We start from the raw sequence: 14,387 nt of genomic DNA, 5'->3' as shown, positions 1-14,387 counted from the left end.
TATTTTTTTCAAATTCTATTTTACTTTGATCAATTCATTTTAGTCTACTTCATTGTATTCATTTTTTCAAGTTTTCAAATGGTTTCCTTTTTCCCCCTTTTTTTCTCTAATCTATCAAGCCACTTTCAACACCCAGACCAAAACACACCTAGGATCTAGCATCATTCATTCGATTTGTGTGTGTGTGTGTTTAAGTTTTTAATTTCAATATTTTTTTAATTTTAATTTTTTTAATTTTAATTTTTTCTACCTAATTAATTCCTTTTCTTTCTTGAAAATGACAAAATGAAGGAATACACCCCAAAAGAAAAAGCAGGAAGAAATTACACCCAGGGACTCAACCAACACAGATACAAGCAAGATGTCTGAACCAGAATTTAGAATCATGATAATGAGAATATTAGCTGGAGTCAAAAATAGATTAGAATCCTCTTCTGTGGAGATAAAAGAAGTAAATCTAGTCAGGATGAAATTAAAAAATGCTATAAACGAGCTGCAATCTTGAATGGGTGCTAAGACGGCAAGAATGGATGAGGCAGAACAGAGAATCAGCGATATAGAGGACCAACTATGGAGAATAATGAAGCAGAAAAAAAGAGAGAAATTAAGGCAAAAAAACACGATTTAATAATTAGAGAAATCAGTGACACATTAAAAAGGAACAACATCAGAATCATAGGGGTCCGAGAAGAGGAAGAGAGAGATAGGGGTAGAAGGGTTATGTGAGCAAGTCATAGCGGAAAACTTGCCTAATTTGGGGAAAGACACAGACATCAAAATCCAGGAAGCACAGAGGAGACCCATTAGATTCAACAAAAACTGACCATCAACAATGTATATCATAACCAAATTCACAAAATACTCAGTCAAGGAGAGAATCATGAAAGCAGAAAGGGGGAAAAAATGTCCTAAGCCTACAAGGGAAGACAGATCAGGTTAGCAGCAGACCATTCCACAGAAACTTGGCAGGCCAGAAATGAGTGACAGGATATATTCAATGTGCTGAACCAGAAAAATATGCAGCCAAGAATTCTTTATCCAGCAAGGCTGTCATTCAAAATAGAAGGAGAGGTAAAGTTTCCTAGACAAACAAAAAGTACAGGAGTTTGTGACCACTAAACCAGCCTTGCAAGAAATTTCAAGGGGGCCTCACAGAGGGTAGAAAGGATGAATGAATGATTGAAAAATGAATGAATGAATGAATAAATAAATAAATACCAAAAACAACAAAGATTAGAAAGGACCAGAGAACACCACCAGAAACTCCAACTCTACAAGCAACATAATGGCAATAAATTCATATCTTTCAGAACTCACTCAAAACTTCAATGGACTCAATGCTCTAATCAAAACACATAGGGTAACAGAATGGACGAGAAAACAAGATCCATCTATATATGCTGTTTACAAGAGACTCACTTTAGACCTAAAGACACCTTCAGATCGAAAATAAGGGGATTAAGAACCATCTATCATGCTAATGGTCAACAAAAGAAAGCTGGAGTAGCCATACTTATATCATACAATTTAGATTTTAAAATAAAGACTATATCAGTAGATGCAGAAGGGCATTATATCATTATCAATGGGTCTAGCCACAAAGAAGACCTAACAATTGTAAACTTTTATGTGCCAAATGTGGATGCACCCAAATATATTAATAAAATAATCACGAACATAAACTCATTGACAGTAATACCATAATAGTAGGAGACTTCAACACCCCACTCACACCAATGGACAGATCATCTAATCAAAAAATCAACAAGCAAACAATGACTTTGAATGAAGCACTGGACTAGATGGACTTAACAGATATATTCAGAACATTTCATCCTAACACTACGTTATATACATTCTCCTCCAGTGCACATGGAATGTTCTCCAGAAGAGATCATATACTGGGACACAAATCAGCCCTCCGCAAGTACAAAAAGATCGAGATCATATCGTGCATAGTTTCAGACCACAACAATATGAAACTCAAAATCAACCACAAGAAAAAATTTGGAAAGTTAACAAATACTTGGAAACTAAAGAACATCCTACTAAAGAATGAATTAGCCAACCAAGAAGTTAAAGAGGAAATTAAAAAGTATATGGAAGCCAAAGAAAATGGTAACACCACAACCCCAAACCACTGGGACGCAGGAAAGGCGGTCATACAAAAGTATATAGCAATCGAGGCATTCCTAAAGAAGGAAGAAAGATCTCAGATATACAACCTAACCTTGCACCTTACATAGCTAGAAAATAACAACAAATAAAACCCCAAACAAGCAGAAGACAGGAAATAATAAAGATCAGAGAAGAAATTAATGCTATTGAAACAAAAAAAAAAACCCAGAACAGATCAATGAAACCAGAAGCTGGTTCATTGAAAGAATTAACAAAATTGATAAACCACTAACCAGTTTGACCAAAAGGAAAAGGAAAGGAACCAAATAAGTAAAATCCAGAATGAAAAAGGAGAGATCACAACCAACCCAACAGAAATGAAAGCAATAAGAAGAGAATATTATGAGCAATTATATGCCAATGAAATGGGTAATGTGGAAGAAATGGACAAATTCCTAGAAACATATACATTACCAAAACTGAAATAGGAAGAAATAGAAAATTTGAACAGACCCATAACCAGTAAAGAAATTGAATCAGAAATTTTAAAAAATCTCCCAAAAAACAAGAGTCCAGGGCCAGATGGCTTTCCAGGGGAATTCTAACAAACATTTAAGGAAGAGCTAACACATATTCTCTATTCCAAAATATTCTATTCTATTCCAAAAAAATAGAAATGGAAGGAAAACTTCAAAACTCTTCTATGAGGCCAGCATTACCTTGATTCCCAAACCAGACAGACACCCCACTAAAAAGGAGAACTATAGACCCATTTCCCTGATGAACATGGATGCAAAAATCCTCAACAAGATATTAGCCTAGCACATCCAACAATACATTAAAAAAAATTATTCACCACGACCAAGTGGGATTTATACCTGCGATGCAGGGCTGGTTCAATACCCACAAAATAATTAACGTGATTCACCACATCAATAAAAGAAAGGACAAGAACCATATGATCCTCTAAATAGATGCAGAGAAAGCATTTGACAAAATACAGCATTCTTTCTTGATAAAATCCCTCAAGAAAGTAGGTATCATACCTCGAGATCATAAAAACCATATATGAACTCTCCAACACTAATATCATCCTCAATGGTGAAAAATTGAGAGCTTCTCCCCTCAGGTCGGGAACAAGACAGGGATGTCCACTCTTACCACTGTTATTCAACATAGTATTGGAAGTCTTAACCTCTGCAATCAGACAACACAAAGAAATAAAAGACATCCAAATTGGCCAGGAGGTGGTCAAACTTTCACTCTTCACAGATTACATGATCTTCTATATAGAAAACCCAAAAGATTCCACCAAAAAACTGCTAGAACTGATTCATTAATTCAGCAAAATTGCAGGATATAAAATCAATGCACAAAGATCAGTGGCATTCCTATTCACCAACAATGAAGCAACAGAAAGAGAAATCAAGGAATCAATCACATTTACAATTGCACCAAAAACCATAAAATACCTAAAAATTAATCTAACCAAGGAGAAAGCTTATGAAAGAAATTGAACACACACACACACACACACACACACACACACACACAGGAATAAAGATTCCATGCTCCTGGATAGGAAGAACAAATATTGTTAAAATGTTGATACTACCCAAAGCAATCCACATATTAAATGCTATCCCTATTAAAATAGCACCGGCATTCTTCACAGAGCTACAACAAATAATCCTAAAATGTGTATTGAACCAGAAAAGACCCTGAATAGCCAAAACAATCTTTAAAAAGAAAAGCAATGCAGGAGGCATCGCGATCCCAGACTTCAAGCTATACTACAAAGCTGTAATCATCAAGACAGTATGGTACTGGCACAAGAACAGACACTCAGATCAATGGAACAGAATAGAGAACCCAGAAATGGACCCACAAACGTATGGCCAACTAATCTTTGAGAAAGCAGGAAATAATATCCAATGGAATAGACAGTCTCTTCAGCAAGTGGTGCTTGGAAAACTGGACAGCGACATGCAGAAGAATGAACCTGGACCACTTCCTTACACCATACACAAAAATAAACTCAAAATGGCTGAAAGACCTAAATGTAAGACAGGAAGCCATCAAAATCCTTGAGTAGAAAGCAGACAAAAACCACATTGATTTTGGCTTCAGCAGCTTCTTACTCAACACGTCTGCAGAGGCAAGGGAAACAAAAGCAAAAATGAACTACTGGGACCTCATTAAAATAAAAAGCTTATGCACAGAAAAGGAAACAATCAGCAAAACTAAAGGCAACCAACAGAATGGGAGAAGATGTTTGCAAACGACATATCAGATAAAGGGTTAGTATCCAAAATCTGTAAAGAACTGATCAAACTCAACACCCAAAAAACCAATAATCCAGTTGAAGAAATGGGCAAAGACATGAATAGAAACTTCTCCAAAGAAGGCATCCCGATGGCAAACCAAAACATGAAAAAATGCTCAACTTAACTCATCATCTGGGAAATACAAATCAAATCCATGATGAGATACCACCTCATACCTGTCAGAATGGCTAACATTAACAACTTAGGCAACAACGTATGTTGGCTAGGATGTGGAGAAAGCAGTTCTGTTTTGAATTTTTGGTGGGAATGCAAGCTGGTGCAGCCACTCTGGAAAACAGTATGGAGGTTATCCAAGAAATTAAAAAGAGAACTACCCTAGGACCCAGCAATTGCACTACTAGGTATTTATTCAAGGGATACATGTGTCGTGTTTTGAAGGGACATATGCACCCCAATGTTTATAGCAGCACTATCAACAATAGCCAAAGTATGGAAAGAGTCCAAATATCCATCAATGGATGAATGGATAAAGAAGATGTGGTATATATGTGTATGTGTACAATGGAGTATTACTCGGCAATCAAAAAGAATGAATTCTTGCCCTTTGCAACTACGTGGATGGAACTGGAGGGTATTATGCTAAGTGAAATTAGTCAGTCAGAGAAAGACAAATATATGACTTCACTCATATGAGGACTGTAAGAGAAAAAACAGATGAACATAAGGGAAGGGAAACAAAAATAATATAAAAACAGGAAGGGGGACAAAACTTAAGAGACTCATAAATACAGAGAAAAATCTGAGGGTTAATGGAGGGCTTGTGGGTGTGGGGATGGGCTAAATGGGTAAGGGGCATTAAGGAATCTACTCCTGCAATCATTGCTGCACTATGTGCTAACTAATTTGGATGTAAATTAAAAAAAATTTTAAATTTAAAAAAAAAAAAAAAAATATATATATATATATATATATATATATATAGTACTTATTACGTATGTGGCTGGGACTGGGGCTCTCTTATGAACATCATTCTGACCCCAGCCCAGTGTACTCTCTGTGCAAAAGAGTTTCATGATGCTTGTATGGCTTATGCAATGCAGAAATTTTATGCTGCTATTCCAGTGTCTTTTGAACAACTGTCCAGTCCAGGGCAGCATTACCAGCCAAGGCAGCAAGTCCAGCCTCCAATAACTGTCAGTAAAACAATACACTGAAATAGTGCAGTGTATTTTACTCAGGCCATCCCTAATATAAGAGACTCTAACTCTCTCTCACTATTTCTCCCTATACACTCCTGTTATTCTTAACTATATGTGAGAGCTTCCCCTCATTCATTTCCTAGATTAATAGCTATGATGATTAGAGCCAATTGTCTCTGGCTAGTCTACCTTGGAATAGAGATTTTGAGGAATATTCCCAAGCAGCTGTTGAAACTCCTTTTGTTTAGGGGAACTTCCTTGTGTTCTCTGGCCCAACATGGACTGCCTAATTCCACTAGTGGAAAACAAAACAAAACAAAACAAAACAAAAATAAGTATCTGCTCATCTATCTGAGCAGGCAGGTTTTATAAACATGTGAACTCTTTTCTCTGCCCTATGTGCCTTTGTCTGCCTTTAGGCCTCTTGGCAACATCTCACCTTTCTGCCTTCCCTGTCCCCTCCTCCAGTTTCTGCACCACCTGTGGTGCACCCTGTAAATCTGGCTCTTCAATGCCTCAACAGCATCAGCTCCTTCTCCCACACTGTCAAAAAGCAAAAAACACCCCCTTGGACTTCAGATTTCCTCACTGGTTCCACAGGAAAAAAATAACAATGGTAAACTTTTAAGGGGACACAGAGGAATTATTATTAAGATAGGGATATCTTTTAAATTACATAACTTTATTCTAATAAGGTTTACTAAAGGTCAAACAAACTCATGTTATCTCTGTTCCAATTTGTTAGCAAATGGATGACGTAAAGTAATGGTTAACTTTTTCTGTCTCATAGTTGTCATGGGTAATTGTTAAGATAGATTGCAGGGTCTTTTATAACCTAAAACTTGAACGTTTTCTTAAATAATAAATTAAAGTAAGTTCTTTGGACATTTAGGTCTCTTCCAAATCAAATGGAATGCTGAAGCATTGCTTACTAAACATAGCTTTATGCTTCTGACTTCTTACAGCAAAACAAAAAAAACAAAAAACAAAAACAAAAAAACAAAAAAAAAGAGTATTTAAATCCATTAAAAAGCATGCTTTATGCTTAATGGATTCATAAGTCTACCACCTACTTTTTTCCTAATGTAGCAGACAATTCACAATTTGTTACTATTTAGTTTTCACTTGAGGCTAAAGTTTCTAGGTGTTAAAATTCTGCTAAATATAGTTAAAACTGATAAAAATAAGAAAAGCAACTCTGCATGTAAAAAAATAGAAGGTATGAAAGAAAGATATAAGAAATGAAAAAAATATTTTTGTTGAAGGTAAAAAAAAAATGTTATTTTGTCCTAAATGATACTGGTTATTTGGAGAAAAATGGCTTGAGACAAAATCTAAACACAAAGAAAAGTAGAAGTTTCAAGAAGGAAATTATTTGAAAAGAAATTTTATGTGTAGACAGGATGGACTGAGGGTGAAATGAATGCATTTTAAAAGTACACAGGGTTAAGATTAAAATTTCTCCTCCTTTGATCCAAAGTCTGGGAAAATGATGGCAATACCCTTGGTGTGAGCCTCCAAATCCTCCATATTTGTGTTGTTCCTGTTTAGCAGAGGAATGGATGCCTATGCCATATGAAGGATGGTTGATATTTGAAGGGCTTTTGCTAAAATACATGGGAGGCATTTTACTAAACTTAATTCATTGTATGCCACAAATGGATATCCATATGGCTGAAACATATTTATGTGGGCATTGCTGAAAAGGGCAGGGGGATAGACATTGACTTTTGTCTTTAGCCCCCACCCTCAGTGGCCAATGATCAATACGTAAGTAACTGCTAAGCCAAAATAAAATTAGTGCATCCTACAACAACCACATAAAAAAATATATTTTTGTTAATGGTAATAAATAAATAAATAAATAAATAAATAAATAAATAAATAAAATTTTAACAAAAAGGGTAAGACAACAAGACAACACACACTTTTAAGTTGCTTTTCTTAACCCTTGGTTGGAATTACCCATTCCTTATAATCCACAAGGCCAAATAATTGTAAAACGAACATACATTACACTCAAACACGTGTGGGAAAAAAAACGAGGAGATACGCCTGCTTGTCTGCATTACAACCTCAGCTCCTTCCTGATCGTCTATGATTACTCTTATATTTTTAAATCTTAATCCTCAAGGACTAACTGCAGCTGAGTGACATTCCTAAAAATAAGATAAACCCTCTCACCCTATGGTGTTATACAAAACCCCCGAAGGGGGACACACACAGACTGGGCCCACTAAACTTCTCACCTGTGGTCAAGGATATGTTTGTGTTCTTTGAGATTCTGGACCTCTGTGGATTCCCTCTCTTAGTGAACCTGTACCATGGCATGGTGGGGACACCCAGCATATCTTTCAATGAACCAAGACTTCCAGAGAATGACTCTGAATGGCCACCAGTCCCCTTTTTCAAGATGGAAGAGCCTCTTCATTGAGTCCACATGCTGAAGCCACTCTACAAACACAAGTCCTTTCCCCTGATATAACATGGGGAAGCCTTAAATGCCTGTCTAACCAGGCTGACATCCTCTTACAACACAATGATATTGCATATAACCTTAATTCACATCTGATGGCCATGATTTCTGTCATTAACAAAAATTTGATATGTGTAACCCTAATTATACTCCTTGCCCTCATTTGTCCAGGCCAAGCTCAATATTCATATTGGGCTCAGATCCTTAACCCTGCTATATTTGATAGCTTAACACTCCTAGATGGGGATATTCCTATTAGCAATAATGACACTGAGTTCATGGGAGGAGCCAATCTTAACCCGCCCTTCCAACCTGAAACAGAGCATTGGCTTTATATGCCAAGACCTCAATCGTGGCTTACTTACTTCAGCACCTCCTATGTGTGTTACTAAACTTAACTTATCTGCTTGTCGTAACCTGAAAATCAACTGGCTTTTGCATGTACAGCCCAAAACCTCTACAAGGCCAGACAATTTTACCTTTTTCTCAGCCACAAGCTTTGATATACCTCAAAAAAAACGAGCATATTTCACACTCCTAATTTTTTAGCTTGCACTAGTCTCATATATTCAGACCACCCCTGGAATAATATTCCTTGGACAAACTTTTATGGAGAGACTGAGCATAATCTTCACTGGGGTAATTGGACTATTATTGACAAGGGTCCTAGAGGACATCTTGAAACAAAATATTCTAATAAAACCATATCCTTTGGCCAGCCTAGTAGGGAGGATATTTTTTGGAAAGACAGAGTCTTGTCTGGCCCTATGATTTCTGCACATAAAGGGAAATTAAAAGGACCTTGGCTGGTTAATCTTTGGAAGGTAGGTATTCCCTTCTTCACTCATACTTTTAGCCACGGTAAAATTTATATAAAAGAACATATTTACCTAACTTGGGCCTCCCTGCACAACAATCAGTTTGTATGGACCACTATTTGTGTCCCTTCTCCTTCATTCTCTTTGCTACCTTCACTTTACAGATCAACCAACTAGAAAATAATTACAATATGTTTACCTCCTAGGGTTGGTTTATGTCCTGCATAAGTAATGATAACATCACCCAATTAAATATCTCCTCTTTATTAGTACTTAGTGCGTCTCATCCTGGGTTCCTGTTAATAGCTCTGAACCCTATATGCATCCATTAGGACTAGGTGCACCTTCTAAGCTTGTTAAACCCTGGCACTCTGCTGTTAATCAAAAAAGATTTGTTGGCCTGTTAATCATGGGCATCCTAAGAGCAGTATTTGTTAGCACCTCTGCCACTGTAGCTGGAATCAGCCTGCATCATACTATCCAAACAGTCAATGTCCTTAATAAATTTATGGTCAACACAACCAAATAATTTATAAGCCAGACTTCCATTGATAAACAAGTTTTGACCCGCCTGGAAGCTCTTGAAGCTGCATTGGAATTTATTGAAGAAATACAGTAGGCCTTGTTCCTCCACTCTAAACTGCCCTGCGACCCTAACTACCAGCATATTTGCATGACTGAAATTCCTTATAATCACTCCCAAGTTTGGGATGCTGTCCAGACACACTTTCACAGTGTCTTTTCTTCCTACCTCTCTAACATATAGAAAATTTAGATATGACATTGTGCCGACATCTACAATATGCATAATATTAGCTTAAAATGAATGGGCTGATTCCTGGGATATGTGGCTTGACCTAAATTCTTTCTTACTTACAACCAACACCCATCTCAAATTCTGGATAACTCTGGGAAGTGGAATGCTTTTATTGTGGCTCTTTTTATGTCTTTGCAGAATCACCCTCCAAACCATCTAAAAGCAAAAGAAGGACCAAAAGTTCATCATGACAGTCCTTGAACACCAAGGAAAAACAAAAGGAGGAACTGTGGGGAATAAGCTTAGGAATTCCCTGAGCCTGCACTGATGGGTTAACAAGACCTTAAGAATTACAAAGCCATAGGATGCTCACACCCAAGTTTGGGTAAACAAGATCAGGTAAATAGGTATAGAGAAGGCAGGGCAAAGGCCCCAATATAAAGGCATATGAGGTAAATAAGATTAGGTATTTAGGGTGGATATGCCCTGCAATTCAATACTCTAGCAGAAAGCTGCTTTCACAGGAAGAAAGAACCAAATTAGGTAAACGGGTAAATAGGGGTATAGACTTCTGTGGGGTGAAGTTGCCCAGAGTGGAGCTAATTAGCAAAAGAAAGGTGCCTTGTTCACCCTGAGGTAGCATGGTCTGTCTTATCCCTTAGTCCAGCAAAGATAAACAGACATGGCGCCTCATGTCTGCCATTAACAACCATCTGCCCGGCACCAGGATTTTGTTTTATATTGACCCAAACCCCTAACACCATATGTCTTCAAAACACCCTTTCCCCCATGCCCATGAGTTAATGTTCACAGATTTATTGTCTCTTTGTGCATGTCCATCACTATGTTTGTAAGCCTTCTGACCCTAATAAAAATGGAGCAAGGGCCCTTAATCGGGGCTTTTGTCTTCTCCAGGACATGAGCCATCTCTCATATTTTAATCCTGTGTCTTGCTTTCTTGCTAGACAAGGAAGGACTCTAGACCCAGAGTCTACAACAGTTATTGAAGACAGGCAAGTAAAGGCCAGCCCTGAATACCAGCCTGCCTACAGCCATTGTGGCCCAGTCACAACAGAAGAGCAAAAACAGCTTATATAGTAAACAACCCTGTGGCACTTCGTTCTGGTGACCATGGTGATTGCACTACTGGGACCCACAGGATAACTTCTACATTAAGTCACTACTTTCAGACCAAGAAACATAAATGCAGTACATAATGCATAAAAACAGCTACAGATAGACAAAATAAAGGCAGAAGAATATGTTTGAAATGAAAGAACAAGACAAAATCTCAGAAAAGGAACTGAGATAATCAATCTACCTGATAAAGAGTTCAAATAGGTATAAAGAGGCTCACCAGACATGAAAGAAGAGTGGATTAACTCAGTGAGAATTTCAACAAAGAATTGTAAACATAAAAAAGAAGGAATCAGAGCTGAAGAATACAGTGACTGAAATGAAAATTACACTACAGGAGATCGACAACAATTTCAAGAATGCAGAATTGGTACAGCCATTATGGGAAACATTGCAGAGGTTCCTCAAAAATTTATACCCAAACGAAATTAAGTCAGTACCTTGAGATATATGGCCTATCATGTCAATTGCAGCATTATTCACAATAATCAATATGGAAACAATCTAAGTGGTGATCTGCAGGTAAATGGCTAAAGAAATAGTGGTACATATTTGCAATGGAATGTTTTTCAGTCATGAAGAAAAGGAAATCCTGCCATTTGTGACAAAACGGATGAACCTACAGGACATTATTCTAAATGAAATAAACCAGGCACAGAAAGAAAAAAAAAATCTGCATGATCTTATTTAAATATGGAATCTAAAAAAGTTGAATATATAAAGGTAACGAGTAGAACAGTAGTTACCAGTAACTGAGAAATGGGAAATAAAGAGATGTTGGTCAAAGTATATAAAATTGAAGCTATGTAGGAAGAGTAGGTCTAGAGATATAATATACAGCATGATGACTATAGTTAATAATACTGTATTGAATTCTTGAAATTTGCTAACAAAGTAGATTTCAGGTGATCTCATAACAACAAAAAATGGTAACTATAAGAAAGTGGTAATTGTGAGGAGATGATACGATAATTTCATTGTAGTAATCATTTCACTCTGTATGTATATAAAATAATCATGCTGTGCACCTTGAATTAATATACAATTCATATTAAAAATAAAATTTAGAAAATATTATTGGGTTTCTTTAATAGAAAATAATTTGTTTTCTAGCACACCCTCTGGCTTGTCTGATTTTATGGGGATTCTGTGCTTTTTCTTCTCTTTGGGGTATGTTACAACTCTTAAGACTTAGAACACCACAGTAATGCAAGTGCTGTTTTTTCCTTGGAAAGACAAGTTCTATCCTGTTTAATGCTGCTGTTTATGGCCCTGTAGTGATGTGTCTGCGTGAGTGCTTGTATGTGTATTTTCTGCTAGTTTCATTATTAATTAATGATTAAAATAAAACTTTCAGCATGCATTCATTTTATATTTCTATAAGGGTCATGATAATAATCCTTAATAATTTTACTTTTATGTTTTTGGAGGTTCCACAGAGATACCTAAAGGATTCACCTGGTCAAACCAGGAATATTGCATTTCTGCCAGATTGTACCTCATAGGAGACTTAGTTCCTGCCTTTAATATTTATTAGGATAAACCACAACAGTGTTAATTTAAGACTAATTAACTCTGGAAAACAGTAGAGAGTTTCCTCAAAAAAGATAAAAATAGAACCACCCTAAGACCCAGCAATTGCACTACTAGGTATTTACACAAAAGATACAAAACTACTGATTTGAAGGGGCACATGCACCAGTATGTTTATAGCAGCATTATAAACAATAGCCAAATTATGTAAATAACACAAATGTCCATCAATTTATGAATGAATAAAAAGGATGTGGTATATATACACAATGGAATATTACTCAATCTTCAGAAAGAATGAAATCTTGTCATTGCAACAATGTGGATGGATCTAAAGTGTACTAAGTTAAGCAAAATAAGTCAGAGAAAGACAAATACCACATGATTTCACTCATATGTAGAATTTAGGAAACAAAATAGATGAACATAGGTGAAGGGAAAATAAAAGAGAGGAAAGCAAACCGTAAGAGATTCTTAATGATAGGGAACAAACTGAGTGTTGCTGGAGGGGAGGTAGATGGGAGATGGGCTAAATTGATGATGGGTATTAAGAAGGGCTCTTATTTTGATGAGCACTGGATGTTATATTAAGTGATGAATCACTAAATTCTACTTCTGAAACCAATATTACACTATATATTAACTAATTTTGAAACAAACAAAATGAGTTAGGAAAAAGAATGCATTATCCTATTGATTAATCTTTTTACTTATACATTTCATCATTTCCTTCTAACTTACAGGTAGGCTTCAACCCCATAATACTACAATGTACTCTACTCTTTCATATTTATCCTATTTAAAAACGTTTTAAAAATAACCAAAAAGATGAGTGACCAATAAATTAGATAATGTAAAATGTGCTTCATGCAAACAGTGCCATTAAATGTTTTCTACCCCTCCTTTGATGTACAAGAATTTTTACTTTTATTTTTTTGAAGCAACTCTCGTGAAACAGATATCAAGAGAGCACCATGAAAAAGATGATTTAAATATGTGGTAAACTTTAAACCAACCTGAATAGTCATAATCATAATCTTACCATAACATAGTTTTCAGAGTTTCTGTATCATCATAACTTTTTTTGTATTGTAGACCAACTATTTTGGTAATATTATTTATTTCTGCATTTTCCATGATCTATGCAAAACTAAATAGAATTCACAGTATGTTAAAAGCATTGAGGGGTATCTGGGTGGCTTTGCCAGCCAGTTCTACCAGTGCCTGGTAGAACATGTGAGTCTTGATCTCGGGATTGCAAGTTTGAGTCCGACATTGGGTGTAGATTTACCTACTGAAAAATAAAATATTTTTTAAAAAATGTTGAAATATATAAAAAGTGAATGAGGATTTACATTTAAAAATTCAACAATTTTTATAAAATATTAAAATGTCATATATATGTGAAGGTTATATATATATATATATATATATATATATATATATATATGAGAGAGAGAGACAGAGAGACAGAGACAGAGAGAGAGAGAGAGAGAGAGAGAGACCTGTTTAGGAGAAGTTTCCCATACATTAAGAACTTTTCCCCTAAGTGGAAAGCCTCCATATCTCTCTTGTCCAATCACACCTAATCCAGACACAGCCGCTGATTTGGCAGATTCTTCCTCTGTTAGTCTCAGTGTACACTGCAGAGAATGTTTGCCACCTGAGAGATATTAAAAATGATATATACTCCAAATTCTTCAAATTTTCCAATGAGAAAAATGAAACCAGAAAAATTAATAATCACAATGATGATAGCAAAAGACTCTAAGAGAGACATTATTCTCAGAATAACTTAAATATTAAGTATATTTTATTGAATTCTGTATATTTTATTAAATTCCTATCCCCTGAGTATTGGTAATATACGGTACATGTGACAATTTAATGAAGTAAAATTATACTCTGAACATGAAATCGTATAGTTTAACTATATGTGGAAAATGAAAATTTCTTATAACTAGATAAAAACTTGAATCAAAATCTTGAAAAAAGATTATGGCCAAATATTTCACAGTACTAAAACAAGACACTTTCATAACTTTATTTAATGTCCTGTGA

This window comes from Panthera pardus, unplaced genomic scaffold, assembly GCF_024362965.1.
Source record: "Panthera pardus isolate Hobbes unplaced genomic scaffold, ASM2436296v1 HiC_scaffold_27, whole genome shotgun sequence".
NCBI classification, from domain to species: domain Eukaryota; kingdom Metazoa; phylum Chordata; class Mammalia; order Carnivora; family Felidae; genus Panthera; species Panthera pardus.
This window is presented reverse-complemented; position numbering follows the sequence as displayed.